General features: G+C 44.9%; 1 long non-coding RNA gene across 2 annotated transcripts; it reads right to left on the bottom strand.

Moving 5' to 3' along the window:
- Positions 1-356: 356 nt before the first annotated feature.
- Positions 357-13,393, bottom strand: LOC117752004. 2 transcript variants are annotated; one of them, XR_004611958.1, is made up of 4 exons: positions 13,237-13,393; positions 13,013-13,074; positions 12,777-12,925; positions 357-708 (listed from the first exon to the last, which is right to left on the bottom strand). It is a non-coding gene; the product is annotated as an uncharacterized LOC117752004 (long non-coding RNA). The 2 variants fall into 2 exon arrangements; XR_004611959.1 differs by lacking the exons at positions 12,777-12,925; positions 13,013-13,074; positions 13,237-13,393 and adding exons at positions 805-950; positions 1,038-1,102; positions 1,259-1,510.
- Positions 13,394-13,610: the final 217 nt, after the last annotated feature.

Genomic DNA, 13,610 nt, shown 5'->3' with positions numbered 1-13,610 from the left:
CCACTATATATAAATAAGAAAATCGACAGTAAACAGTTTTCACATATATATATATATACCAGATACACCATGACCTTTGATCAAATAAATGAGGTCGCATTGTGAAGCCCGCTATGACCTGCATGTGTTCCTTCATTTAATTTAAAATACAAACTTAAACATTCATTTTACATGCATTTGGAGATTATAGAAAAGTTTAGATAAGACGACATTAATACCGAACAAAGTTGAATATTGCTATGCCACAGTGCTCAGTGAAGTCAGATACATTTTGAATTTAGCAGTGCAACAGTACAGATATTTTTTGAACTCCCCAGTGTTTCATAGATAGTGTTGTTATGTTTCAATGGAACAGAAGCTTTAAGGCAGCTGTGTCATTCTGTCCAGGATCCTGGACGTCCCCAAACACTAACGTGTTCAGTTCCACAAACAAACCTAATCCACTGTCATTGATGTGTCGGATCAGTGCAAAGTTGAACTTGGTGGTGAGTTCATCCAAAACAATGCAACACATTAAAAAAAAATCAACAATCTGGGATTTTTGCTGACGATAAAGTCCTTTTTCATTCCAGAGATGTCGTTCTTGTTCTCATGGGAATTCATAAGGAAATCAGCACAGATGCTATTGCTGGCTTGACAGTAGCCATGACAACAGCACCAGACAGGATGCAGTGACGAGACTGATCTGTTGACTGACTCCACTTGAAGCTGTAAATGAGGAGAAAATAAATCAAAACATTAGTTTGATAAATACTTTTTCAGCCTGTGAAGTTTTCCAAACAAGCAGAACTCAGTATCTCTTACCTATGCCATCCACGGTGATAGAGCTGCCTTCAATGTCAAAGCCGTTGACTGATGAAGCTGCATTTAGCAAAACGTCTGCAATCGCAGTGTTGTTAGGATCAGCACCGCTGAAGACGAGATCCAAAGTATTGTAGATTGATCCATTTCTGCAGGAGGAGAAACAAATAAATGTTGAATGAAATATCAGATTTAGGCTGCAATCCTGAAAATGTAACAATATGTTAACAAATTACCTGAATTGCACCACTTCCAAGGAACGGAAGGAAGAGGGGAATTCCTTTTTGTACCGGGGTTCAAGCTGCAGAAACAGAAAACACATGGTATTTTAAAAAATTAACTTCTTTTATGCTCAATGTACTTTCACTTGATATTATTTTGGCTACTTGATAAAAAATAATAAAATAGAAAACACAATAATGTAAAGCCACAGGTTTTATTTTGAGAAGAGGCTTACCTGATTCTTTATGAGAGAAGCTCTTCCTTTAAAAGCAGCAGATGATGGATCCAACAAGTCGGTTGTGAATGTTTGCTGAACAGACCTGAAAATCACTCGCTTTGTTGTGATGGCAGCAGTTGTTGGTGCTGCAGTTGTAGTTGTTGTTGCTGCAGTTGTAGCTGTTGTTGCTGCAGTTGTAGTTGTTGTTGCTGCAGTTGTAGCTGTTGTTGCTGCAGTTGTAGCTGTTGTAGCTGTTGTTGCTACAGTTGTAGTTGTTGCTGCAGTTGTAGCTGTTGTTGTTGCAGTTGTAGGAGTTGCAACTGGACTTGCTATAACACATTTTTTTGAAAAATGTTTGCTGCATCAGAAACATGGTTCTTGATTTTTGTCATAACAGGCAATACATCAATCATAGTGTCAACTATTAAAAGACCCTTGAACATTGGTGGATTACTGTTATAAGCAGTTTTTCCATAAGTAGTAAGAGATAACGCTTCTCTGCAGAGGAAACAGTTCTGCTAGTGCTCAAAGGCAGTGTACATGCCCTGTGCAGCATGTGGGTGCATATTACTATCTTTATAAGGCCCCATGAAATAACAGGAACATACTGGACGATTAACTTTTGTGGTAGTTTGATATCAATGCACCAACACTGCAGCCAACCACAGCTGATTTGAGGATAATTGGACAGATTGGTGCTCAGATGAGTGCAGTAGTATGTACTAGATGATGAACTTGGCTGGGGGAATAAGAAAAAGTCAGTTGTGTCATGCTGTGAGATAGATGTTGTTTTTACTTACCAATTACACTGATTGTGCTGGAATCTATCATCACGATGAAGGGGCTGTTGGCATTATTTACAGCTGATACTAATGTTTCAGCAACAACAACATTCTCTGGGAGTTCTGAAATTGTAGAATCCGTATTGAACAGAATCTCCAAATCTGCATCAACTTTATCTGCTCTAGTTGGTCGTCTCCTACGTCAGGAAACCAAATGAGACAATTATTAATAATAATATTAGCTGACTGTAGATTAATCAAAACGTATAATTTGCACATGAAACTATCAACACAGTGAGTCAGTAACCCTGAGCTTAAACAATATTAGTAAAGTAACAAATATGTTTTTACCTGAACTCTTTCACACGGCATTTGTCGAACTTTTTACCAAATTTGTTCTTGTATATTGTGTTGCACTGCAAAAAAAGAAGCAACACTTAGACGATAGGAAGATTTCAAACAATTTTCATGAAATAAATGAAAGAATAAATTGATATTCTGGTGGAAATAAATCATCACAACTGGTTTCTAGTGTAAAATGTAAATAATGGGCAAAACTGACACAGTTAATAAATAATATGTAGAATATGAAAGTGTACTCACCGGCCCTACGAGTTTTTGTTCAAGATCTTTGTATTGACTGCTTTCTGGGATTTTGAGCTCGTCAGTAAATGGCTCATCAGTCAAGCCCACTGAGACAGTGTAAGTAGGTTGAGGAGCCACAGTTGTAGTTGTGGTTGTAGTTGTTGTTGCTGCAGTTGTAGCTGTTGGTACCGCAGTTGTAGCTGTTGGTGCCGTAGTTGTAGCTGTTGGTGCCGCAGTTGTAGCTGTTGGTGCCGCAGTTGTAGCTGTTGGTGCCGCAGTTGTAGCTGTTGGTGCTGCAGATGTAGCTGTTGGTGCCGCAGTTGTAGCTGTTGGTACCGCAGTTGTAGCTGTTGGTGCCGCAGTTGTAGCTGTTGGTGCCGCAGTTGTAGTTATTGTTGTGGCTGGGGTTGTAGTTGTTGTTGCCGCAGTTGTAGTTGTTGTTGTTGTTGGGGCTGGGGTTGCAGTTGTTGTTGCTGCAGTTGTAGTTGTTGTTGGAGTTGGTGTTGTAGTTGTTGTAGGGGTTGGTGTTGAGGTTGTTGTAGTAGTTGGTGTTGTAGTTGTTGTAGGGGTTGGTGTTGTCGTTGTTGTAGGGGTTGGTGTTGTAGTTGTTGTCGGGGTTGGTGTTGTAGTTGTTGTCGGGGTTGGTGTTGTAGTTGTTGTAGGGGTTGGTGTTGTAGTTGTTGTAGGGGTTGCTGCTGTTGTTGTTGTTGTTGTTTGGGTTGTTGTTGTAGTTGTTGTAGGGGTTGGTGTTGTAGTTGTTGTTGGAGTCGGGGTCGTTGTTGGAGTTGGGGTTATAGTTGTTGGAAGGGTTGGTGTTGTAGTTGTTGTAGGGGTTGGGGTTGTAGTTGTTGTAGGGGTTGGTGTTGTAGTTGTTGTCGGGGTTGGTGTTGTAGTTGTTGTAGGGGTTGGTGTTGTAGTTGTTGTTGTTGTTGGGGTTGGTGTTGTAGTTATTGTAGGGGTTGGTGTTGTAGTTGTTGTTGGAGTCAGGGTCGTTGTTGGAGTTGGGGTTGTAGTTGTTGGAAGGGTTGGTGTTGTAGTTGTTGTCGGGGTTGGTGTTGTAGTTGTTGTCGGGGTTGGTGTTGTAGTTGTTGTAGGGGTTGGTGTTGTAGTTGTTGTTGTTGTTGGGGTTGGTGTTGTAGTTATTGTAGGGGTTGGTGTTGTAGTTGTTGTTGGAGTCAGGGTCGTTGTTGGAGTTGGGGTTGTAGTCGTTGGAAGGGTTGGTGTTGTAGTTGTTGTAGGGGTTGGGGTTGTAGTTGTTGTAGGGGTTGGTGTTGTAGTTGTTGTCGGGGTTGGTGATGTAGTTGTTGTAGGGGTTGGTGTTGTAGTTGTTGTTGTTGTTGGGGTTGGTGTTGTAGTTATTGTAGGGGTTGGTGTTGTAGTTGTTGTTGGAGTCAGGGTCGTTGTTGGAGTTGGGGTTGTAGTTGTTGGAAGGGTTGGTGTTGTAGTTGTTGTCGGGGTTGGTGTTGTAGTTGTTGTAGGGGTTGGTGTTGTAGTTGTTGTTGGGGTTGGTGTTGTAGTTGTTGTAGGGGTTGGTTTTGTAGTTGTTGTTGGGGTTGGTGTTATAGTTGTTGTCGGTGTTGTAGTTGTTGTCAGGGTTTGTGTTGTAGTTGTTGTTGGAGTTGGGGTCGTTGTTGGAGTTGGGGTTGTAGTTGTTGTAGGGGTTGGTGTTGTAGTTGTTGTAGGGGTTGGTGTTGTATTTGTTGTAGGGGTTGGTGTTGTAGTTGTTGTTGGGGTTGGTGTTGTAGTTGTTGTTGTAGTTGTTGTTGGAGTTGGTGTTGTAGTTGTTGTCGGGGTCGGTGTTGTAGTTGTTGTAGGGGTTGGTGTTGTAGTTGTTGTTGGAGTCGCGGTCGTTGTTGGAGTTGGGGTTGTAGTTGTTGTAGGGGTTGGTGTTGTAGTTGTTGTAGGGGGTCGTGTTGTCGTTATTGTAGGGGTTGGTGTTGTAGTTGTTGTAGGGGTTGGGGTTGTAGTTGTTGTCGGGGTTGGTGTTGTAGTTGTTGTTGGAGTTGGTGTTGTAGTTGTTGTCGGGGTTGGTGTTGTTGTTGTTGTTGTAGGCGTTGGTGTTGTAGTTGTTGTTGGAGTCGGGGTCATTGTTGGAGTTGGGGTTGTAGTCGTTGTCGGAGTTGGTGTTGTAGTTATTGTCGGGTTCGGTGTTGTAGTTGTTGTCGGGGTTGGTGTTGTAGTTGTTGTAGGGGTTGGTGTTGTAGTTGTTGTAGGGGTTGGTGTTGTAGTTGTTGTAGGGGTTGGGGTTGTAGTTGTTGTAGGGGTTGGTGTTGTAGTTGTTGTAGGGGTTGGTGTTGTAGTTGTTGTTGGGGTTGGTGTTGTAGTTGTTGTTGGAGTCGGTGTTGTAGTTGTTGTTGGGGTTGGTGTTGTAGTTGTTGTTGGAGTCTGTGTTGTAGTTGTTGTAGGGGTTGGTGTTGTAGTTGTAGTTGTTGTAGGGGTTGGTGTTGTAGTTGTTGTAGGGGTTGGTGTTGTAGTTGTTGTTGGGGTTGGTGTTGTAGTTGTTGTTGGAGTTGGTGTTGTAGTTGTTGTCAGGGTCGGGGTTGTAGTTGTTGTAGGGGTTGGTGTTGTAGTTGTTGTTGGAGTCGGGGTCGTTGTTGGAGTTGGGGTTGTAGGGGTTGGTGTTGTAGTTGTTGTAGGGGTTGGTGTTGTAGTTGTTGTAGGGGTTGGTGTTGTAGTTGTTGTCGGGGTCGGTGTTGTAGTTGTTGTCGGGGTCGGTGTTGTAGTTGTTGTCGGGGTCGGTGTTGTAGTTGTTGTAGGGGTTGGTGTTGTAGTTGTTGTTGGGGTTGGTGTTGTAGTTGTTGTTGTAGTTGTTGTTGGAGTTGGTGTTGTAGTTGTTGTCGGGGTCGGTGTTGTAGTTGTTGTAGGGGTTGGTGTTGTAGTTGTTGTAGGGGTTCGTGTTGTCGTTATTGTAGGGGTTGGTGTTGTAGTTGTTGTAGGGGTTGGGGTTGTAGTTGTTGTCGGGGTTGGTGTTGTAGTTGTTGTTGGAGTTGGTGTTGTAGTTGTTGTCGGGGTTGGTGTTGTTGTTGTTGTTGTAGGCGTTGGTGTTGTAGTTGTTGTTGGAGTCGGGGTCATTGTTGGAGTTGGGGTTGTAGTCGTTGTCGGAGTTGGTGTTGTAGTTATTGTCGGGGTCGGTGTTGTAGTTGTTGTCGGGGTTGGTGTTGTAGTTGTTGTAGGGGTTGGTGTTGTAGTTGTTGTAGGGGTTGGGGTTGTAGTTGTTGTAGGGGTTGGTGTTGTAGTTGTTGTAGGGGTTGGTGTTGTAGTTGTTGTTGGGGTTGGTGTTGTAGTTGTTGTTGGAGTCGGTGTTGTAGTTGTTGTTGGGGTTGGTGTTGTAGTTGTTGTTGGAGTCTGTGTTGTAGTTGTTGTAGGGGTTGGTGTTGTAGTTGTAGTTGTTGTAGGGGTTGGTGTTGTAGTTGTTGTAGGGGTTGGTGTTGTAGTTGTTGTTGGGGTTGGTGTTGTAGTTGTTGTTGGAGTTGGTGTTGTACTTGTTGTCAGGGTCGGGGTTGTAGTTGTTGTAGGGGTTGGTGTTGTAGTTGTTGTTGGAGTCGGGGTCGTTGTTGGAGTTGGGGTTGTAGGGGTTGGTGTTGTAGTTGTTGTAGGGGTTGGTGTTGTAGTTGTTGTAGGGGTTGGTGTTGTAGTTGTTGTCGGGGTCGGTGTTGTAGTTGTTGTCGGGGTCGGTGTTGTAGTTGTTGTCGGGGTCGGTGTTGTAGTTGTTGTAGGGGTTGGTGTTGTAGTTGTTGTTGGGGTTGGTGTTGTAGTTGTTGTTGGAGTTGGTGTTGTAGTTGTTGTCGGGGTTGGTGTTGGAGTTGTTGGAGTTGGTGTAGTTATTGTCGGGGTCAGTGTTGTAGTTGTTGTCGGAGTTGGTGTTGTAGTTGTTGTAGGGGTTGGTGTTGTAGTTGTTGTTGGCGTTGGTGTTGTAATTGTTGATGGAGTCAGTGTTGTAGTTGTTGTCGGAGTCGGGGTTGTAGTTGTTGTCAGGGTTGGTGTTGTAATTGTTGTTGGGGTTGGTGTTGTAGTTGTTGTCGGTGTTGTATTTGTTGTAGGGGTTTGTGTTGTAGTTGTTGTTGGAGTCAGGGTCGTTGTTGGAGTTGGGGTTGTAGTTGTTGGAAGGGTTGGTGTTGTAGTTGTTGTCGGGGTTGGTGTTGTAGTTGTTGTAGGGGTTGGTGTTGTAGTTGTTGTTGGGGTTGGTGTTGTAGTTGTTGTAGGGGTTGGTGTTGTAGTTGTTGTTGGGGTTGGTGTTATAGTTGTTGTCGGTGTTGGGGTCGTTGTTGGAGTTGGGGTTGTAGTTGTTGTAGGGGTTGGTGTTGTAGTTGTTGTAGGGGTTGGTGTTGTACTTGTTGTAGGGGTTGGTGTTGTAGTTGTTGTTGGGGTTGGTGTTGTAGTTGTTGTAGGGGTTGGTGTTGTAGTTGTTGTTGGAGTCGCGGTCGTTGTTGGAGTAGGGGTTGTAGTTGTTGTAGGGGTTGGTGTTGTAGTTGTTGTAGGGGTTGGTGTTGTCGTTATTGTAGGGGTTGGTGTTGTAGTTGTTGTAGGGGTTGGGGTTGTAGTTGTTGTCGGGGTTGGTGTTGTAGTTGTTGTTGTAGTTGTTGTCGGGGTTGGTGTTGTTGTTGTTGTTGTAGGCGTTGGTGTTGTAGTTGTTGTTGGAGTCGGGGTCGTTGTTGGAGTTGGGGTTGTAGTCGTTGTCGGACTTGGTGTTGTAGTTATTGTCGGGGTCGGTGTTGTAGTTGTTGTCGGGGTTGGTGTTGTAGTTGTTGTAGGGGTTGGTGTTGTAGTTGTTGTTGGGGTTGGTGTTGTAGTTGTTGTAGGGGTTGGTGTTGTAGTTGTTGTAGGGGTTGGTGTTGTAGTTGTTGTTGGGGTTGGTGTTGTAGTTGTTGTTGGAGTCGGTGTTGTAGTTGTTGTCGGGGTCGGTGTTGTAGTTGTTGTAGGGGTTGGTGTTGTAGTTGTTGTTGGGGTTGGTGTTGTAGTTGTTGTTGGAGTCGGTGTTGTAGTTGTTGTCGGGGTCGGTGTTGTAGTTGTTGTCGGGGTTGGTGTTGTAGTTGTTGTAGGGGTTGGTGTTGTAGATGTTGTAGGGGTTGGTGTTGTAGTTGTTGTTGGGGTTGGTGTTGTAGTTGTTGTTGGAGTCTGTGTTGTAGTTGTTGTAGGGGTTGGTGTTGTAGTTGTAGTTGTTGTAGGGGTTGGTGTTGTAGTTGTTGTCGGGGTCGGTGTTGTAGTTGTTGTAGGGGTTGGTGTTGTAGTTGTTGTAGGGGTTGGTGTTGTAGTTGTTGTCGGGGTCGGTGTTGTAGTTGTTGTCGGGGTCGGTGTTGTAGTTGTTGTCGGGGTCGGTGTTGTAGTTGTTGTAGGGGTTGGTGTTGTAGTTGTTGTTGGGGTTGGTGTTGTAGTTGTTGTTGGAGTTGGTGTTGTAGTTGTTGTCGGGGTTGGTGTTGTAGTTGTTGGAGTTGGTGTAGTTATTGTCGGGGTCAGTGTTGTAGTTGTTGTCGGAGTTGGTGTTGTAGTTGTTGTCGGGGTTGGTGTTGTAGTTGTTGTAGGGGTTGGTGTTGTAGTTGTTGTTGGCGTTGGTGTTGTAATTGTTGATGGAGTCAGTGTTGTAGTTGTTGTCGGAGTCGGTGTTGTAGTTGTTGTCAGGGTTGGTGTTGTAGTTGTTGTTGGGGTTGGTGTTGTAGTTGTTGTCGGTGTTGTATTTGTTGTAGGGGTTTGTGTTGTAGTTGTTGTTGGAGTCAGGGTCGTTGTTGGAGTTGGGGTTGTAGTTGTTGGAAGGGTTGGTGTTGTAGTTGTTGTCGGGGTTGGTGTTGTAGTTGTTGTAGGGGTTGGTGTTGTAGTTGTTGTTGGGGTTGGTGTTGTAGTTGTTGTAGGGGTTGGTGTTGTAGTTGTTGTTGGGGTTGGTGTTATAGTTGTTGTCGGTGTTGGGGTCGTTGTTGGAGTTGGGGTTGTAGTTGTTGTTGGGGTTGGTGTTGTAGTTGTTGTAGGGGTTGGTGTTGTACTTGTTGTAGGGGTTGGTGTTGTAGTTGTTGTTGGGGTTGGTGTTGTAGTTGTTGTAGGGGTTGGTGTTGTAGTTGTTGTTGGAGTCGCGGTCGTTGTTGGAGTTGGGGTTGTAGTTGTTGTAGGGGTTGGTGTTGTAGTTGTTGTAGGGGTTGGTGTTGTCGTTATTGTAGGGGTTGGTGTTGTAGTTGTTGTAGGGGTTGGGGTTGTAGTTGTTGTCGGGGTTGGTGTTGTAGTTGTTGTTGTAGTTGTTGTCAGGGTTGGTGTTGTTGTTGTTGTTGTAGGCGTTGGTGTTGTAGTTGTTGTTGGAGTCGGGGTCGTTGTTGGAGTTGGGGTTGTAGTCGTTGTCGGACTTGGTGTTGTAGTTATTGTCGGGGTCGGTGTTGTAGTTGTTGTCGGGGTTGGTGTTGTAGTTGTTGTAGGGGTTGGTGTTGTAGTTGTTGTTGGGGTTGGTGTTGTAGTTGTTGTAGGGGTTGGTGTTGTAGTTGTTGTAGGGGTTGGTGTTGTAGTTGTTGTTGGGGTTGGTGTTGTAGTTGTTGTTGGAGTCGGTGTTGTAGTTGTTGTCGGGGTCGGTGTTGTAGTTGTTGTAGGGGTTGGTGTTGTAGTTGTTGTTGGGGTTGGTGTTGTAGTTGTTGTTGGAGTCGGTGTTGTAGTTGTTGTCGGGGTCGGTGTTGTAGTTGTTGTCGGGGTTAGTGTTGTAGTTGTTGTAGGGGTTGGTGTTGTAGATGTTGTAGGGGTTGGTGTTGTAGTTGTTGTTGGGGTTGGTGTTGTAGTTGTTGTTGGAGTCTGTGTTGTAGTTGTTGTAGGGGTTGGTGTTGTAGTTGTAGTTGTTGTAGGGGTTGGTGTTGTAGTTGTTGTCGGGGTCGGTGTTGTAGTTGTTGTAGGGGTTGGTGTTGTAGTTGTTGTAGGGGTTGGTGTTGTAGTTGTTGTTGGAGTTGGTGTTGTAGTTGTTATTGGGGTTGGTGTTGTAGTTGTTGTAGGGGTTGGTGTTGTAGTTGTTGTTGTTGTTGGTGTTGTAGTTGTTGTTGGAGTCGGTGTTGTAGTTGTTGTCGGGGTCGGTGTTGTAGTTGTTGTCGGGGTTAGTGTTGTAGTTGTTGTAGGGGTTGGTGTTGTAGTTGTTGTAGGGGTTGGTGTTGTAGTTGTTGTTGGGGTTGGTGTTGTAGTTGTTGTTGGAGTTGGTGTTGTAGTTGTTGTCGGGGTCGGTGTTGTAGCTGTTGTAGGGGTTGGTGTTGTAGTTGTTGTAGGGGTTGGTGTTGTCGTTATTGTAGGGGTTGGTGTTGTAGTTGTTGTCGGGGTTGGTGTTTTAGTTGTTGTAGGGGTTGGTGTTGTAGTTGTAGTTGTTGTTGGAGTTGGGGTCGTTGTTGGAGTTGGGGTTGTAGTTGTTGTAGAGGTTGGTGTTGTAGTTGTTGTAGGGGTTGGTGTTGTAGTTGTTGTCAGGGTTGGTGTTGTAGTTGTTGTTGGAGTTGGTGTTGTAGTTGTTGTCGGGGTCGGGGTTGTAGTTGTTGTAGGGGTTGGTGTTGTAGTTGTTGTTGGAGTCGGGGTCGTTGTTGGGGTTGTAGTTGTTGTCGGAGTTGGTGTTGTAGTTGTTGTTGGAGTTGGTGTTGTAGTTGTTGTTGGAGTTGGTGTTGTAGTTGTTGTCGGGGTTGGTGTTGTAGTTGTTGTAGGGTTTGGTGTTGTAGTTGTTGTAGGGGTTGGGGTTGTAGTTGTTGTTGGGGTCGGTGTTGTAGTTGTTGTCGGAGTCGGTGTTGTAGTTGTTGTCGGGGTCGGTGTTGTAGTTGTTGTGGGGGTCGGTGTTGTAGTTGTTGTAGGGGTTGGTGTTGTAGTTGTTGTAGGGGTTGGTGTTGTAGTTGTTGTCGGGGTCGGTGTTGTAGTTGTTGTAGGGGTTGGTGTTGTAGTTGTTGTTGGAGTCGGGGTCGTTGTTGGAGTTGGGGTTGTAGTTGTTGTCGGAGTTGGTGTTGTAGTTGTTGTAGGGGTTGGTGTTGTAGTTGTTGTAGGGGTTGGTGTTGTAGTTGTTGTTGGGGTTGGTGTTGTAGTTGTTGTTGGTGTTGTAGTTGTTGTTGGGGTCGGTGTTGTAGTTGTTGTCGGGGTTGGTGTTGTAGTTGTTATAGGGGTTGGTGTTGTAGTTGTGGTTGGTGTTGGTGTTGTAGTTGTTGGAGGGGTTGGTGTTGTAGTTGTTGTTGGGGTTGGTGTTGTAGTTGTTGTCAGGGTCGGTGTTGTAGTTGTTGTAGGGGTTGGTGTTGTAGTTGTTGTAGGGGTTGGTGTTGTAGTTGTGGTTGGCGTTGGTGTTGTAGTTGTTGGAGGGGTTGGTGTTGTAGTTGTTGTAGGGGTTGCTGTTGTAGTTGTTGTCGGGTTCGGTGTTGTAGTTGTTGTAGGGGTTGGTGTTGTAGTTATTGTCGGGGTTGGTGTTGTAGTTGTTGTTGTAGTTGTTGTTGTAGTTGTTGTAGGGGTTGGTGTTGTAGTTGTTGTAGGGGTTGGTGTTGTAGTTGTGGTTGGGGTTGTCGTTGTAGTTGTTGTTGGGGTTGGTGTTGTAGTTGTTGTTGGTGTTGTAGTTGTTGTCAGAGTTGGTGTTGTAGTTTTTGTAGGGGTTGGTGTTGTAGTTGTGGTTGGCGTTGGTGTTGTAGTTGTTGTTGGAGTTGGTGTTGTAGTTGTTGTTGGGGTTGGTGTTGTAGTTGTTGTTGGAGTTGGTGTTGTAGTTGTTGTCGGGGTCGGGGTTGTAGTTGTTGTAGGGGTTGGTGTTGTAGTTGTTGTTGGAGTCGGGGTCGTTGTTGGGGTTGTAGTTGTTGTCGGAGTTGGTGTTGTAGTTGTTGTTGGAGTTGGTGTTGTAGTTGTTGTTGGAGTTGGTGTTGTAGTTGTTGTCGGGGTTGGTGTTGTAGTTGTTGTAGGGTTTGGTGTTGTAGTTGTTGTAGGGGTTGGGGTTGTAGTTGTTGTTGGGGTCGGTGTTGTAGTTGTTGTCGGAGTTGGTGTTGTAGTTGTTGTCGGGGTCGGTGTTGTAGTTGTTGTGGGGGTCGGTGTTGTAGTTGTTGTAGGGGTTGGTGTTGTAGTTGTTGTAGGGGTTGGTGTTGTAGTTGTTGTTGGGGTCGGTGTTGTAGTTGTTGTTGGTGTTGGTGTTGTAGTTGTTGTTGGGGTCGGTGTTGTAGTTGTTGTCGGAGTTGGTGTTGTAGTTGTTGTAGGGGTTGGTGTTGTAGTTGTGGTTGGCGTTGGTGTTGTAGTTCTTGGAGGGGTTGGTGTTGTAGTTGTTGTTGGAGTTGGGGTTGTAGTTGTTGTCGGGGTTGGTGTTGTAGTTGTTGTCGGGTTCGGTGTTGTAGTTGTTGTAGGGGTTGGTGTTGTAGCTGTTGTTGGGGTGGGTGTTGTTGTTGGAGTTGGTGTTGTAGTTGTTGTTGGGGTCGGTGTAGTAGTTGTCGTAGGGGTCGTTGTTGTTGTTGTTGTAGGGTTTGGTGTTGTAGTTGTTGTTGTTGTTGGTGTTGTTGTTGGTGTTGGAGTCTGGGTCGTTGTTGGAGTTGGGGTTGTAGTTGTTGTAGGGGTTGGTGTTGTAGTTGTTGTCGGAGGTGGTGTTGTAGTTGTTGTAGGGGTTGGTGTTGTAGTTGTTGTAGGCGTTGGAGTTGTAGTTGTTGTTGGGGTTGGTGTTGTAGTTGTTATTGGAGTTGGTGTTGTAGTTGTTGTCGGGGTTGGTGTTGTAGTTGTTGTAGGGGTTGGTGTTGTAGTTGTGGTTGGCGTTGGTGTTGTTGTTGGAGTTGGTGTTGTAGTTGTTGTTGGAGTTGGTGTTGGAGTTGTGGTTGTAGTTGTTGTAGGGGTTGGTGTTGTAGTTGTTGTCGGGGTCGGTGTTGTAGTTGTTGTTGGGGTTGGTGTTGTTGTTGGGGTTGGTGTTGTAGTTGTTGTAGGGGTCGGTGTTGTAGTTGTTGTTGGGGTTGGTGTTGTTGTTGGAGTTGGGGTTGTAGTTGTTGTAGGGGTTGGTGTTGTAGTTGTTGTCGGAGGTGGTGTTGTACTTGTTGTAGGGGTTGGTGTTGTAGTTGTTGTAGGCGTTGGAGTTGGAGTTGTTGTTGGAGTCGGGGTCGTTGTTGGAGTTGGGGTTGTAGTTGTTGTTGGAGTCGGTGTTGTAGTTGTTGTTGGCGTTGGTGTTGTAGTTGTTGTCGGAGTTGGTGTTGTAGTTGTTGTAGGGGTTGGTGTTGTAGTTGTTGTAGGGGTTGGTGTTGTAGTTGTACCTATGCCATCCACGGTGATGGAGCTGCCTTCAATGTCGAAGCCGCTGACTGATGAAGATGCATTTAGCAAAACGTTTGCAATCGCAGTGTTGTCAAGAGCAGCTGTGCCGCTGAAGGTGAGTGTCAAATTATTGTAGATTGATCCATTTCTGCAAGAGGAGAAACAAATAAATGTTGAATGAAATGTCAGATTTAGACTGCAATCCTGAAAACGTAACAATATGTGAACAAATTACCTGAATTCCACCACTTCCAAGGAAGAGAAGGAGGGGAATTTGATTTTGTACCGAGGTTCAAGCTGCAGAAACAGAAAACACATGGTATTTTTTTTAAAATAAACTTCTTTTATGCTCGATGCACATTTACTTGATATTATTTATGGCTCCTTGATTAACAAAAAATACTAAAATAGAAAACACAATAATGTGAACCCGAAGGTTTCTTTTGAGAAGACACTTACCTCAGTCGTTATGTTAGCAGCTCTTCCTTTAAAAGCAGCAGATGATCGATTCAACAAGTCGGTTGTGAATGTGTCCAGAAGAGACCTGAAAATAACTTCCTTTGTTGTGATGGCAGCGGTTGTTGTTGCTGCAGTTGTAGCTGTTGTTGGAGTTGGAGTTGTAGTTGTTGTTGGAGTTGGTGTTGTAGTTGTTGAAGGGGGTGGTGTTGTAGTTGTTGTAGTGGTTGGTGTTGTAGTTGTTGTCGGGGTTGGTGTTGTAGTTGTAATCGGTGTTGGTGTTGTAGTTGTTGTCGGGGTTGGTGTTGTAGTTGTTGTCGGAGTTGGTGTTGTAGTTGTTGTCGGGGTTGGTGTTGTAGTTGTTGTCGGGGTTGGTG

This window comes from Hippoglossus hippoglossus, chromosome 18, assembly GCF_009819705.1.
Source record: "Hippoglossus hippoglossus isolate fHipHip1 chromosome 18, fHipHip1.pri, whole genome shotgun sequence".
NCBI classification, from domain to species: Eukaryota; Metazoa; Chordata; class Actinopteri; order Pleuronectiformes; family Pleuronectidae; genus Hippoglossus; species Hippoglossus hippoglossus.
Note: the sequence above shows the minus strand (reverse complement) of the source record. Positions and strands in the feature narration are given on the sequence as shown.